General features: G+C 42.8%; 1 long non-coding RNA gene and 1 other non-coding gene across 3 annotated transcripts in view; one reads left to right on the top strand and one right to left on the bottom strand.

The window, feature by feature from the left end:
* LOC126085696 (uncharacterized) overlaps positions 1-15610 on the top strand; it is a 41726-nt gene that overhangs the window by 17332 nt on the left and 8784 nt on the right. Inside the window, exons 4-6 of one of the 2 annotated variants that reach the window (XR_007519321.1) lie at positions 5481-7112; positions 11377-11445; positions 13676-13803. This is a non-coding gene — a long non-coding RNA (uncharacterized LOC126085696). Of the gene's footprint in view, positions 1-5480; positions 7113-11376; positions 11446-13675; positions 14271-15610 lie in introns of those variants that run through there. The other variant, XR_007519322.1, reaches the window with a different exon arrangement.
* Positions 14164-14251, bottom strand: LOC126086357 (small nucleolar RNA SNORD88). Its single transcript, XR_007519451.1, has one exon. It is a non-coding gene; the product is annotated as a small nucleolar RNA SNORD88 (small nucleolar RNA).

Raw genomic sequence — 15610 nt, 5'->3', positions numbered from 1 at the left:
CAACCTTATTGCCACTGCATCTACAGATGTAGGCCAAGTTCTATCAGCAGAACCAATTAAGATCCAGGTAGAGTCTACCAAGCCTTTACCAAAGATTCCCTGACACTCACTTAAATGGGAAGCAAAAGAAGGACTAGCTCCCATTATTGTGATTTTTCCTCTAAGTGTTCGATCGTCCCTTGTACCAGCCCTTGTAATATCCCAGTTCTTCAAGTAAAACGCAAAATAAGAAGGGCTGGAGATTCATTCAGGATTTGCATGTAATCAATTGCATTGCTGTTCCTAGGTTGCTGTTAGTCCCTAATCCTCATCAGTTACTTTCTAATATCCCCCAGATGCAAATCATTTCACTGTTGTGGATCTTTGTAGTGCCTTTTTTAACATTCCTGTATATCGTGAAAGTCAGTGCTTGTTTACATTCACCTGGGAGAACAAACAATTCACCTGGACTGTAAAGGCACAAATCCAAAACAAAAATACCAAATCCATTATAGTTGAGTCGAATCTAACTCATAGTGACTATAGGACACAGTAGAATAGCCCCATAGGGTGTCCAAGGAGTGGCTTGTCATTAGCAGCACAACTCTTAACCACTGTGCAACCAGGCCTCCAAATCACCTACTTATTTTTCTCAGATTTTATCTGCATACTTACAACCTTTACAGTTTGCTAACAAATCTACTGGGCTGCCAATGGACACAAAGTCTCCCAAGAAAAGTTACAGTTTGCACAGACTTCTGTAAAATACTTGGGTCATTTAATTTCTGAAAAGATCATCTCCTTTGATCTCAGGTGGAAAGAGGTTAGTCTTGTTTTTCCTATGCCCAAAGCAAAAAGGGTACTGTGGGGACTTTTAGGACTCTTGTGGCAATTGCTGCACCTGGATTCTCAATTTTTCTCTATTGGCTCAGCCCTTGTATAAATACTTGAAAGCCTCTAAACCAGATACATTTCAAATTTTGCTGGAAGACCAACAGGCTAAAAGTAGGTTAAAAGAGACCTTAATGAATATACCCATTTTAGATTTTCTCAATTATCACTTAGATTTCTCCTTATTCATATAGGAAGTATCTGGAAATCTCTGAGCGTAGTTGCGCGAGGACATAGTGGGCAACAGAGGCCTGTAGACTACTATAGCCTACAGGTTGATTCAGGAACAAGAGAATGATACCCTCCCTGACTTAGGGCTGTGGCTCTATCTGTTAAACTAGTAGAAGCCACTGCGGACACACTGCTAGGCAATTTTTAAGATGTTCGTGTACCTCATGCTGTATCTGCAATATTAAATTCTGTTTTAACACAGCATCTATCTGCCAGCTGACTTATTTCTTATGAAGTTCTCCTTTTAGCAGCTTCTGTCCTTGGGCTGCAGTCTGTAGCTTGTCTGAATGCAGCTACTCTTCTGTGACTGATACAGGCCACTATCCTGCTCATGTCTGTTTGAACTTAAAAGAAGAGCATTTAACCCCTCCAAAAGACTTAAGGGAGACTCTTGATTAGTCTTGACCTAATATTGTTTGTGGATGGTTCCTATTTAAAATCTAATCCCATCACTCATCATCAAGCTGGATATGCTGTTACTACTTCTGAAGTACTTGAAAGTCAGGCTTGTCCCTGAAGCCACTTCAACCCAATGAGCCAAATTGATTGCCTTCACTAGAGCTTGTAAAATTGCTTCAGGAAAATCTGTAAATATATTTAAAGGCAGTAGGTACTGCTTTAGAGTTGTACATGGTTTTGGCATGTTACCTAAGCAAAGAGGATTTTTAACCATAAAAAAATGGAGCTTTAGTAGTAGCTCTCTCAGACACTCCCTTACCTCCCTCTGAAACTGCTGTGATTGAAAATACAAGGTCACCAACCAAAGAGAGTACCCCAAATTAAAGAAATTAGGGAAAATAATCTTTCTGATATGGCAGCTAAATGAGCTGTCTCTCATGTTATTTCTGCGCTTATGATGAGTGAAGAAAGAACTCCCCAAATTTGTCTATTGGTAACTCCCATCCTCAGGAATTAACTTTAGAAGAACTTTGAAAACAGCAACAATTATCCCAAATGGGCGAAATTTAAGGCATGCAAAAAGGCAGGCTCTTACCAAGATCCTGCCACTAAATTACGGACTGAACTTGATGAGAATACTACCTCATCCAATTTCCTGCATGTTCCTGTGATGTGAGCCTTCCATGAAAGTTCCTGCACAGGATGAGTTAAAATTATTGAGATCTTAAGAAAATATTAGTGGGGAAAATTTTTCAAGGCTGTTGAACAAGGTGTCCTACTTGTCCTTGTTACAATCCCAGAAAACACCTTAAAGTCCTACCAGGGCAATACCCTTTGCCTTCTCGGGCTATCCTGAATGGCAGTTAGATTTCATTCACCTCCACCCTCAGATGTTTATAAATATGTATTAGTGACAATTTGTATATTTTCACATTGGGTGGAAATGTTCCCCTGCCATCGTGCTACTGCAGCCTTTGTGACAAAAAGACTTGTAATCATCCTACCCACCTGGGGAACACCAAAGACCATTTTACAGTGATCAATGAACTCATTTCACCAGTCAAATCATTCAAGAATTGTGATGAGTTTTTCTCATTTATCAAAGATTGCATTACCCCTATCATTCTCAATGTTCTGGCTTAGTAGAAAGAAGTAATGGAATAATAAAGACCCAGATAGCCAAGCTTTGTGAAGCTTTAAATTTACCCTAGCCTAAAATCCTAACCCATAGTTCTCATAAATCTGAGGTCCACACTATTTGGATCTCACAAGCCTACCCCTCATGAAATAATTACTGAAGTCCTATAAGCCTTCCTTATGTCATTTACACTGACCCTAACATGTTCCAACCAGAATTCCTGAAATGTCAGTCTTTAATTCACTATCCTAATTCACAGGTTAAAGTAACTTTGGATAACCGAGAACTAGTCTCCAGAAGTCTGCCTAACATTGCCCCAGGAGAACACATGTTGGAAAAGACATCAACTCAAGGACTTGTTAGAGCCCTGTTAGAAAAGACCTTATTTAGTTTTCCTTACCAACCTATGTGTGGCCAAATTAGAAGGAGTTAAACCTTAGATTCATCCATCACAATTAAAGAAAGCTAAAACACCTTTCTTGATCAGTCAGCTCTCTGGAGACCCGAAGGTCACCTTCAAATGTCTCCATGGCCAGAAGCAGACGACTTTTTTTTTTAAGTAATTTTTACTGTGCTTTAAGTGAAAGTTTACAAATCAAGTCAGTCTCTCACACAAAAACCCATATACACCTTGCTGCACACTCCCAATTACTCTCCCCCTAATGAGACAGCCTGCTCTCTCCCTCCACTCTCATTTTGTGTCCATTTCATCAGCTTCTAACCCCCTCCACCCTCTCATCTCCCCTCCAGGCAGGAGATGCCAACATAGTCTCAAGTGTCCACCTGATCCAACAAGCTCACTCCTCACCAGCATCCCTCTCCAACCCATTGTCCAGTCCAATCCATGTCTGAAGAGTTGGCTTTGGGAATGGTTCCTGTCCTGGGCCAACAGAAGGTCTAGGGGTTATGACCACTGGGGTCCTTCTAGACTCAGATCATTAAGTCTGGCCTTATGAGAATTTGGGGTCTGCATCCCACTGCTCTCCTGCTCCCTCAGGGGTTCTCTGTTGTGTTCCCTGTCAGGGCAGTCATCGGTTGTAGCTGGGCACCATCTAGTTCTTCTGGAGCAGACGACTTTTGAAGTAGATAGTTAGTGCTGAGATCATGGAATAAGACTTCATGCATGCCACTGAAGTTTGTGGACTTTGCTTAGTGATTATAGCTATCCTTATGTTGTTGTTGCTATTGTTAGGTGCTGTTGAGTTGGTTCCTACTCGTAGCAACCCTATGTACAACAGAACGAAACACTGCCTTGCCTGTGCCATCCTCACAATCATTACGTTTGACTCCATTGTTGCAGCCACTGTGTCAATCCATTCCGTAGAAGGTTTTCCTCTTTTTTGCTGACCCTTTACTTTACCAAGCATGATGTCCTTCACCAGGGACAGGTCCCTCCTGATAATACGTCTGAAGTACATGAGATGAAATGAAGTCTCACCATTCTGGCTTCCAAGGAGCACTCTGGCTGTAATTTCTCCAAGACAGACATGTTCATTCTTCAAGTCCATGGTATAGTCAACATTTTTCACCAACACCACAATTCAAATGCATCAATTCTTCTTCCATCTTCCTTGTTCATTGTGTAGCTTTTACATGCATATAAGGTGATTGAAAATACCATGGCCTGGGTCAAGCGCACCTTAGTCCTCAAAGTGACATCTTTGCTTTTTAAAACTTTAAAGAAGTCTTTTGCAGCAGATTTGCCCAGTGTAATGTGCTGTTTGATTTCTTGACTGCTGCTTCCATGGGCATTGATTGTGGATCCAAGTAAAATGAAATCCTTGACAACTTCGATCCTTTCTTCATTTATCATGATGTTGCTTATTGGTCCAGTTGTGAGGATTTTTGTTTTATGTTGAGCTGTAATGCATACTGAAGGCTTTCGTCTTTGATCTTCATCTGTAAGAGTTTCAAGTCCTCTTCGTTTTCAGCAAGCAAGGTTGTGTCATCTGCATATTGCAGGAAAAGTAGAAAGAATGAACAAGACACTGAAAACACATTGTCGTGGATTGAATTGTGTCCTTCAAAAATATGTGTCAACTTGGTTAGGCCATGATTCCCAGTATAGTGTGGTTGTCCTACATTTTGTTATTGGTGTAATTTTCCTAAGTGCTGTAAATTCTAGTCTCTCCTGGTGGTTAATGAGACAAGTTAGGTTATGTTAAAGAAGATTAGGGTGAGAAGTCACACCCTCACTCAGGTCACATTCCTGATCCAACGTAAAGGGAGTTTCCCTGGGGTGTGGCATGCACCACCTTTTATCCTACAAGAGATCAAAGGAAAAGGAAGCAAGCAGAGAGTGGGGAACCTCATACCACCAAGAAAGCAGTGCCGGGAACAGAGTGCATCCTTTGGACCCAGGGTTACTGCAAAGAGAAGCTCCTAGTCCAGGGGAAGATTGATGACAAAGAACTTCCTCCATAGTCAACAGAGAAAGCCGAACCCTGGGGCTCATGCCCTCAATTTGGACTGCTAGCCTACCAGACTGTGAGGGAATAAACTTCTGTTTGTTAAAGCTATCCACTTGTGGTATTTCTGTTACAGCAACACTAGATAGCTAAGATACACATATAGCCAAAATATGTCAAGAAACTAAATTAGTTCGGACAAAAGCTCTCCCTGTGGCTCTGTTCAGGGTAAGAGTTGCTCCCAGAACTAAACTAAAGGTAAGCCTCTTTGAGCTTACATATGGGCACCCCTTACTCCGTAACTATAATGAATCTGACTTAAGTGCCATGAATATAACTAAAGATTTTGGAGCTGATTGTATTTATGAACAAGGTAAGTTGTTTGCAAAACAGTATCTGTGCTTAGCAGGAGAAACTCTTGACTGTCTCCACAGGTACACAAACGCCACCTGGCAGACTGTCCCATCACCTGAAGTACTGCTTCATGCTGCAAAGCCTGGAAGTTGGGTGTATGTCAAAGTCTGGGACAGCACAACGCTAACAGAAAAGTGGAATGGACCCTATGAAGTGTTAATGTCCACACCGACAGCCATCAGAGTCAGCAGAAAGGGAGCTTGGAAATGTTGAACAGCTTACCCAGCAGAGCCGGGACAACTGGGAAGCTGAACCAGTAGGAGAATTGAAATGGCTTTAAGAAAAAGAAAACAGATAAGTGACTTAAAATACCCACTGACTGTCATCCCCTAGCTGTTGTACTAGCTGTTCTGTTCTTTTTTCTTATCATTGTATTGTTATTATATAAACTTTGTGTCTTTCTACAAGGGTGTAATCATTTTCTTTGCCCCTGAGCCATCACACACCCACTACCTGCAACTACAATTTGTCTTATAGTACTGTTAGTTGCAATACTGTTTATCATCTTCCTGATACTTGAATGTCCCACCGGTCCAGTGCACCCCCTTCTATTCTGGTACAAACATTGCCTAGTTTACTTCCTATTCAAGAATATTATCCTGTGAGTTTTAATAATAGTTTCTTCTCTTTGTTAACTGAGCTTTATGCTCTACCAAAGCTGTACAATCACTCCCTTTACTATTGCTAAGTAACCATGTGGACCTCCTTTCCCATCATGTTACTCCTCATTTTGGTGGCTTTCCTATTTTACCTTGCCCCTGCAACTCATGCTCCTTAGACTACTAATAGTTCCAGCTAACTAAGGCCACCGCAGATGGGGCCCAGCTAACAGACTGTTAGATTTGCCACTACCACCCGCATGTTGCTAACTCCACTCTTTCCCTTGTGATCCCTGTTGTTCTGTGCCACCACATACCATGAATTATACTTAGACAATACTCAAGATATTAGCCAAATTAGAATCCTCACCTGCCTACACTTTCAATGTAACACCTTTCTCTAATGTGGTCTCTTATCCTTTATACTCAGCAATCAGGGAGAGCCGGCATACACAGCATACCTGAGGGGCCCACCTGGAAATTTTTTCCTCATGAACACCCGGCCTTAACTGAGGCAATAAAAAACTCCAAAGTCAATGGTTTTCACCCTCTATGGTGCAATATATATCCTGACCATGGCACTCAATATGATCTAATAACCAGACACCAAGACATAGATTCCTAGTTATGGCAGGCTAGCCACAGCATTGCTGAACTAACTCTTGGCCAGGCCATTTGTGCACCTACGGGGCACATCTGGTTATGCAGAAGGAGGCTCACACCCTCCAAAGCCTAGCCTCATTTGAGAAACTCATAGCAAATACAGACATTACAGTGCCTTAACCTGTTCTGCAGGTGGGGGAGTGCATGTTAGGGTTTCTCAGCCCTCACGTTACACTATACAATAATACCCAGAGTCTGCTTTCCCAAAGAAAGAGGGGCCCTCTTGACCGGATTTTAGGATGGACCACCAAAGCTACTGGACTAACCATCTCCTGGGTTGGCATAGCTCAACATGAATTTACGCTGGGTAACCTGACTGACACTGTTGAAGAAATTGCCAGTAGCAGAGGCACTGCCATCTCAGAGCAACAGAAAACTCTCGACTCTCTGGTAGGTATGGTCCTTGACCATCGCATTGTTCTTGACTACCTCTTAGCTAAAGAAGGGGAGGTCTATGCTATACAGAACACCTCCTGTTGTATGTACATCAATACCTCAGGAACAGTGGAAATGAATATCTAAAACATTTTTGAAAAAGCCAAGTGGCTACATCATCTAAAACAAACTTCTCTAGGGCCCAGTTTCAACCCTTCTGTTACTGGTTCCTGGGCAAGTATCCTTTTAAGCTGGATATGGCCTATAGTAGCTCCAATCACACTGATTATCTGTCTTTTTGGTCCACGCATTCTAAGCTTGTTAAGTGGTTAATTACCTCCCTTTCCTGGTGGGTACATTTACAGATGGTTTTGGATGCTTACAACCCCATACCCTCTACTGACCCAGGTAAAGCCTGTTCACAGTTTTATGCCAATGCCCCTTTTCAGCTTGAGGAAGTTACAGAAGAATGACCTCCAACCAATTCCCTGTAAAAGTAAGAATTTGGACTAGTCCAAATCCTGGAAAGAAAAGGAGGAAATGAGACCGGCAGCACACTCGCCATCTTGGATAGGCAAAGAGTTGTGCCTGCCATCTTAACTGACATAGAAACTAACTCCCTGTCTTTGAGCTATCCCCTTATTAGGTATGTTCCCTGTTTCTGGCTCAGTTGAGAAAAATGAGACGGGGGTCACAGGACCAGCTAAAACTGGCAAGAACCAGATGTGTCCCACCTGACATGCGCAGTACCAGCAATTGTGTCCTTTAGATGACCTATCGACATCAAAGGCTGAAAAACACACCCTCATCTATGCCCGGGTGTAGGCAAAGCGCCATTTTTTGGGGCTCCCCTTCTAAACTGGGCAGGAGCAGAGGATCAGACTGTCCTGGGAACGCCTTCTGAGGCCAAGCCAGTCAGCAAGCTGACCTTGCCTAAGGGGTTTCTGAAGACCCTAGACCCAGTTTACTTTACCCAAATAAATCCCCTGCACCATTATTCAGGGAGCCACCTTGGCAACAGAAGTCGCAGTGTGCTCCTTTACTTGGCCAACTAAATAAAGCTTCTTTCGTTTTCACCTTCTTCATGTCTTTGTAGTGAGCAGACCTGGATCCATCAGGTTATAGATGGTTGGGGTCAGAATTAGTAAACATGGTGGAGAGAGAAGGTATGTCTGACCTCTGCCTCATAAGAATCAGCCTTCCATTATTGATCTTAGTTTCCCTTCCCCCTGTGGGGTTGGAGGAGGTCAGACACCACCCCCATGCCATTTTTACAGAGGGTTAATTGTGATTATAAAAACTAATTGTACAAGTGGTAACTGAGAGAGTGGACTAAGGACATGACACTTGTAGACTGGAGTACGGTGGCCAAACCGAAAGTCCCTTAAAGGTTTTGCTATGCTGATACCTCAAGAGAGGATCAGAGCAAGGAAATAATCTCTCAGTTAAATTTTATCAGCAGTCAGAGAGGGTGAAGCCGAGTTGACTTTTGGAGAACCTGACCAGAACAGATGGATTCCTGTAGCAGACCTGAATGGCTGGTACCTCAGTAACTTCACCCTGAAGACTGTCCTACTGAAGGACTAATTGTTAATGACTGTTTTGGACTGGCAAAATGATTGGGAGGGGGAAGTTAATCCTTAAAGTATGAAAGGGCCAATGGTTAGAAGAGCCAGGGGGTGCCCTGCAGTGCCGTGAATTACTTAATATGGCTTTTCTAGCCATAGTCTTTGTAACTCCCACCAAATGACTGGGTGGGACTATGCAAATGAGGTGCTTGTGGCCTACCATTCTAATAATGTCAGTAAGGTGGATGGAATCCTTGCAGGTTAGGACCATGCAAATAAGGTATATGGAACACTAACAAGGGGATTGGTCAGTTTTGCCATCCCACCAGGCTTAGGAGAGCCAATTCCAACCAGAAGTGGGACCTCACTACCAAGAAAGAGAGCTAGGAGTGGAGTGTGTCCTTTGGACCTGGGATTCTTATGCTGAGAACCCCCTAGACCCAGGAAACAGAGAGAGGTGCTGTAACACAGAAGACAGTGAGAGATGATGGCGCAGCAGTAGTATCAGTGATAGTGGCAGGAGATAGCAGCAGAACCAGGAGATGACATGGTGGGCTTCCTGGTCCACAGAATAAGAAAGCTGAACCCCTTCGGGCAGGAGACTTGCTGTTGGAGTGGGGTACCTCTGGGCAATCATTAGCAGAGCTAGGCTTGCCGAGCCATGGAGCTAGAGAGCTAAGTGCCTGTGGTCCCAGGCTCCCTGGGGGAGTGGGATGCCTCTGGGTACTTATCAGTGGAGCTAAAGAGCTTCGTGACACTTGCCTGAGCAGGGCAGAGGCCAGACCAAGGGCCAGAGAAATGATTACCTGGGCATGGCTGAGAAGAAGCTGTGCTGACTAAAGAACTCTATTCTGAGTCCTTCCTGATCCTGAATTGTAAGCTATTACTCCCCTAATAAATCCCATAACTGTGAGCATGGTCTGTGAGTTCTGTGTGGCCATCGCAACAATTTATCAAACCTAGCAGAGAAGTAGAGAGTGCCATGGAAGGGACAGCTGGTGTTATAATTGGTAGAAAGGCTGGAGAAAGGAGGAGGTATGCCTGATCTTCCCCTCATAGAAATCAGCCTTGGGCTGTTGATCTTGACTCTATCTCCCTCTTGTGAAGTTAAAGGAGTTCAGATGCCCCTGCGATGCATTTTTACAGTTATATACTTTGAAGAAACCCACAACATATAATATTGAGACCAATTTTTGAAAATTAAATAATCAAGACAGTTGCTTTTGCTTCCCAGAAATATTGTGCCTTGACCTTTATTGTTTGACTTTAGCCTGAATTTATTCCTCCTATATGGCCTTGTCTGCTACACCACCCCTGTCAAATTCAGCTCAGCCTATTAGCTTGGACAAGGTGAAGAAAATTGTTTTTTTACTAAAAGATCGTCAACAAAAACTGACAGAGTCCTTGCAGAAGAAATGCTACTCCATTGTGGGTTATCACGCCCCTTAGTGGAGGCTTGATCAAAAGTGGGGAAAGTGCTAGCAGAAATTTTGAACCAGGCACTTTCAGGCTTGGCTTGAAATAATGGGTTAATCCACACTGATTTCTGGTACACCAAAAGGGGGTTTGGTTAACCCATATGATTCTCAGAAAGTACTAGATAAGAATGTTCCAAGAAGAGGATGTCAAAATAGTTAGACAGATGTTCCAGGAAGAATATGTTACAATTGTTCTTGGAAAATGTACAAACTGTTCTCAGGAAGTATGTAAAGAATTTAAGTGTTTGTTCTGTACAGAATGTACATAAAAACCTACTGCTCAACTTTTATGGAGCACTTTGTACTCTATTTAGTGCTGCCCAGTTCGAGTTGTAATATTCTTCAATAAAACTAAATTCTTTTGATCTTTACAGAATAAAGATCTTTTGATTTTTAATGCTACAGCAGGAGAAAGCAAAACACCAGCTGTCACGGAGTAGATTCCCTCCTTGGAGATGCAATGTGTGGAGAGTAGAACTATGCTCTCTAGCGTAACATAAAATTACAAGGTTTGCTTTATGAAAACAGAGTTCTCTTAGTACTGACACTAAAGGTCATCTGATTACATATTGTTAGAAACCTATTGAAATAAATAAGTAGCTTCTAGCTATGCTTTGAACTATAACCTTTAGAAGTGGCTTGTTTTGTTTCACATAATTGTATCTAGGTGATCTGATTAACTGAAACCAAAATGGGCCTGTTTCCCCTATTCATTCATTAACTTTCATTTGAAATTTATTCTTTCAGAAAACAATCAAAGAATGATGAACACGTTCTGTTTCCAAGAACTCTAGGGGTTTTGTGCCCATGGCTTACTCATCTTATGATTGACTTGTAAGGTTTAGCAAGGTTTCTGTTCAAACTTTGATAATGTTTTGAACACATACTGTTCCATCCAGTCAGAAATTTTGTTCAAATTTTCTGCTAAAATTATGTTGTTGTGTGCCATCCATTCAATTATGACTCAAGGCAACTCCACGTGACAGTACAACTGCCCCATAGGGTTTTCTTGGCTGTAATTTTTACAGGAGTAGGTTGCCAGGTGTTTCTCCTGTAAAACCCAACCTTTTGGTTAGCACCTGAGTGCTTAACCATTGCACCACCAGGGTTCCTTAAAAATTATATATAAGGACCTTGAAAATCTAAAAGCACTGAACTACTGCCTAGTTGTCTATTAAACATGAATAGCAATCTGTTAGTGATGCTGCTAGTTGTTTCATTTTTTGATAATAGGGTTTTGAAGACTGTGACCTATGAGGAGTAGATTGCCAGGCCTGTCTCCTGAGATGCTGCTGCCACTGGGTGAGTTTTGGTTACAACCTTCGGGCTAGTACTAGAACACTTAATTTTTTTTTTGCCATCTAGGGTGTCATGGATTGGATTGTGTCCCCCCCAAATAGGCCATGATTCCCAGTGTTGTGGGTTGTCCTCCATTTTGTGATTGTAATTTTATCTTAAAGAGGATTAGGGTGGGATTTTAACACCCTTACTAAAGTCATTTTTTTTTACTAAAGTCATGTCCCTGATCCAATGTAAAGGGAGTTTCCCTGGGGTGTGGCCTGCACCACCTTTTATCTTACAAAAGATAAAAGGAAAGAGAAGTGAGCAGAGAGTGGGGAACCTCATACCACCAAGAGAGCATGCTGGGAGCAGAGCGTGTCCTTTGGACTTGGGGTTCCTGCATGGAGAAGCTCCTACCTAGTCCGGGGGAAGATTGATGAGGACCTCCCTCCAGAGTCGACAGAGAAAGAAAGCCTTCCCTGGAGCTGATGCCCAAATTTGGACTTTTAGCCTACTAGACTGTGAGAAAATAAATTTCTCTTTGTTAAAGCCATTCACTTGTGGTATTTCTGTTATAGCAGTACTAGATGACTAAGACACAGGGGCTGCAGGAGTCTCCTTAGGAGAAAACAAAAAAGCTGTTGCTATGGAATATATTCCAACTTGTGGCAACCCTGACAGTGTCAGAGTACAACTGTGCTCCATAGGGTTTTCAATGGCTGCTTTTTCAGTAGTAGATTGCCAGGCCTTTCATCCGAGGTGCCTGTGAGTGGGCTTGAGCCTCCAACATTTTGGTTAGCATCGAAAGCAAATGAGGGCTTTATTCATCTGTGGAAATTCTCTGACACGGTGGCTCCAAATATCAAAGGGTGTTTGTTACCTTAGTTTTAGTTTTGGATTAATTGATCCTTAACCTTTTTTTTTTTTTTTAATATTGTGTTTTCAGTGAAGGTTTACACAACAATTTAGGTTCTCATTCAACAATCTCTATTTGTTGTTCAGTGCTCAGTGATGTTGTTTACATTCTTCACAATGTGTAAACATTCTCATTTCTATTCTTGTTGTTCTGTTTCTGTTAATCTAGTTTCCCTGGAATCCTTAACCTCTTTTTGAATATCTGTTTTGTTGTCCATGAGCAATGCCATGCCTCTGCCAGCTAGGCCCAGCCTGGAAGCATGGTGCTGATTTTCTTCCACCCCCACATAACCCTCCAAGAATAGCCCTCTTGCTGAGTTTCTCCCTGTCAGGGGTCAGCCCCGGCCAGGAAAGACCCTCACTGTGCATCCTGGCAGATAATCCGAAGAACCGACACATAGCTCTTTCCAGATTCATACGTTCAGGGAAACTTACTGACATGGGCAAGCAGCTGCTCTCCAGTGGCTGCCAGCTGGAGTATTTTCTGCAACCACCTAGCAAGGGACCCAAGCTTATATACCATTCCAGTTGGGACCAAGGTTCATTGTTTTCTCCCACGTCCTTAGGCAGTCAGTGTTCTCAGGGACTTGACGTCCAGGCCCAGATGTTTTCTCTCTTGTTGCTAAGGCATTCTTTGGCCTTGGCCACTGGCCCAGTCATGCTATTTGTGGCCTTGTACCTTAGCCCGAGTCCATCCCGAGTTCATCCCCAGCATGCTGACTCCATTAGGGAGGAGATGTGTATGGCTGAATAGCATTACCCTACACTCCCCCAGGCAACCACCTGGAAGACCGATGACTTTATCCTATTTCCGTGTTAACAGGTGAAAGGATTTTTCTCATCCATGCTTTGACATTCTCTGATCCATTTCTTTTTTGTGCCTCTTAAAACTTTTTATTAAATCTTCAAACATGTAGGAAAATATACAGTAGTATAATGAATGGCTACCAGTTTAACAATTGTAATCTTTTGCTACATATGCTTTATTTGTGTTTAGTATTTTAAAAGTAAATTTCATGTTTCACCTAAAATAGTTACCATTGTGTCTCTAAAAATGACACTTTTCTCTTTAATTGAATGTGACTTCCCCCTTAACAATACTTTAATGAAATTCCTTAATGATGTCATCGAATACCTATTTTTGTATTCACGGTTCCTAGATCGTACTCAAAATGTCTTTCGCAGCTGATTTTTTCAAACCTTGTTGCAGTCAAGTGTAGTGTGTGTCATATTGTTTACATCTTAGGTTTCTTTTCACCTATAACAGCTGCCGTCTCCTCATCCTCTCCGATAGGTTCTTTGAGGGATTTTCTCTTATAGGCTTTCCCTATTTTAGGGTTACTGGCAGGTTTGACCAATGCTGGATATCTGCAAAACCAGGCAGTGGCGACACTGGGGTCCGCTTCATGTAGTGGGTTTGGAGGCCCATCCCATGAGGACAGTCCCTCTTCACCTTCTCTGAAGGTAAGAAGCCTCATTCCCGCTCCCTGTCCCACCCAGGCCTTTGGGCAACTTCACATCAAATATCTCTGGGGTATAATTCATGTGTCAACAATCCTACTCAGGACTTACACATGCATAAACTGCCCTGTTTATAGCTGTGGTAACCCAGTCACACAAGCCTGGGTCCAAATCCCAGGTCTTTTCTTTATGGGTTTGGAGATGTTGGTCAAGCAATTGCTCTCCTGAACCTCAGTTTCTTTATCTGGGGGTGGCTGGATGGACTCTCAGCTTCAAGATGCACCTGTAATACAGGAAGGTCTTGGTGAGGGGGCAAGAAATGGTCCAGGAGCCCAGGAGACTGTCAAAACTTTCCCCAGAGCCAGGCTTCTCAGATCCACAGGTGTCAAAGGTTCTGAGGTCACAGTTCTCAGGGGTGATCAGAGCCAGATGCTGGACATCATGGGGGCCCTGGAGCTCTGCAGCCAACTCCTAAGACCTCTTACCTTTGGGACAGAGGCTGAGCTATCAGCTGAGAGTCTGTCAAGAAGGTTCTGAATGACTGCAGCTTTCCCTATGGGGACACCAAGATGTCTCCTCCTACTGCAAACCTCCCTTCCCCCCATCACAGTCCAGAGAGTGGAGGGGAGACTGCAACTAGGTTTGAACAAATCAGTTGTGAAAGACATTTTGGGGATGATCTAAGAACTGTGAACACAAAATAGGTATTAGATGATATCGTTAAGTAATTTTCGCTGAAGTATTGTTAAGGTGACAGTCGAATGTGGTAAAGGAGAAAAATGTCATTTTAGAAATACAAGTGTTAACTATTTTGGGTGAGACGTGAAATTTACTTTTAAAACATTAAGCACAAATAAAGCAGGTAGATTACAATTGTTAAACACACCCATTCATTATACTATTGTATTTTTTCATGTATGTTTGAAGGTTTTAACAAAAAACTTAAAAAGGCACAAATAAGAAATGTATGAGCTTAAAGCTGGTTCGGTTAGCAGCAAGAGGTTGATGGTGGATAGCCTGATGGCAGAGCGCCTAACAGCAGTGAGGCCTGATTGTGGAGAGCTGTTGCTAGAAGAGCAGCAGCTGAGCTGAGCAAGCTGCTACTGTGGCTATGAGGTGGGCCAGTTAGCAGCTTTAGGACCACTCAGCTCTCACATGGCTCTGTTTCTGTGCCATCCAGTATCTTTGTCTCAACCAGGAGGCCTCTAAAACCTGCTTCAGCCATTTATATATCCTGACCCTCATCAGTTCCAAGGCAGGACCTCCCTCACCAGGCCAGAGTTCAATATATCCTCAATTACTCATGAGATGGCAATCAACTCAGGTCTTATTAATAATCAGAAAAAAGTATCAAACCATCTAGTACTTTGCAGCTGACCTAGCAAATGTCAATCAACCTGGAGAATCCCCTGGGCAAAAGTTAATCCTCTGGGGTAGAAAACAGGGAATTCCCCACCCCAGGTGCTTCTCCAAAGAACTAGGGCAAAGGTAACAACTCCTCAGGCTTAGGGAAACAATCTCTCAGGCTGTTTTTCAAAAAAAAAACAAGGTAAAAGGAACATGAACTCATTGCACCACATGTCCCCATTACCCACTTCAATCCCATCCTCCCCAGAGGCAACACTTCTAGTGTTTAAACCTGTTGCCCTTGAGTCAACCCCTACTCATTGTGACTCCAGGTGTGTCAGAGTAGGATTGTGCTCCATAGGGGTTTCAGTGGCTGATTTTTGGGAACTTGATTGCCAGGCCTTTCTTCTGAGGTGCCTCTGGGTGGACTTGAATCACCAACATTTCGGTTAGCAGCTGAGCC

The sequence above is a fragment of the Elephas maximus genome, chromosome 11, assembly GCF_024166365.1.
Source record: "Elephas maximus indicus isolate mEleMax1 chromosome 11, mEleMax1 primary haplotype, whole genome shotgun sequence".
Taxonomy (NCBI): domain Eukaryota; kingdom Metazoa; phylum Chordata; class Mammalia; order Proboscidea; family Elephantidae; genus Elephas; species Elephas maximus.
Note: the sequence above shows the minus strand (reverse complement) of the source record. Positions and strands in the feature narration are given on the sequence as shown.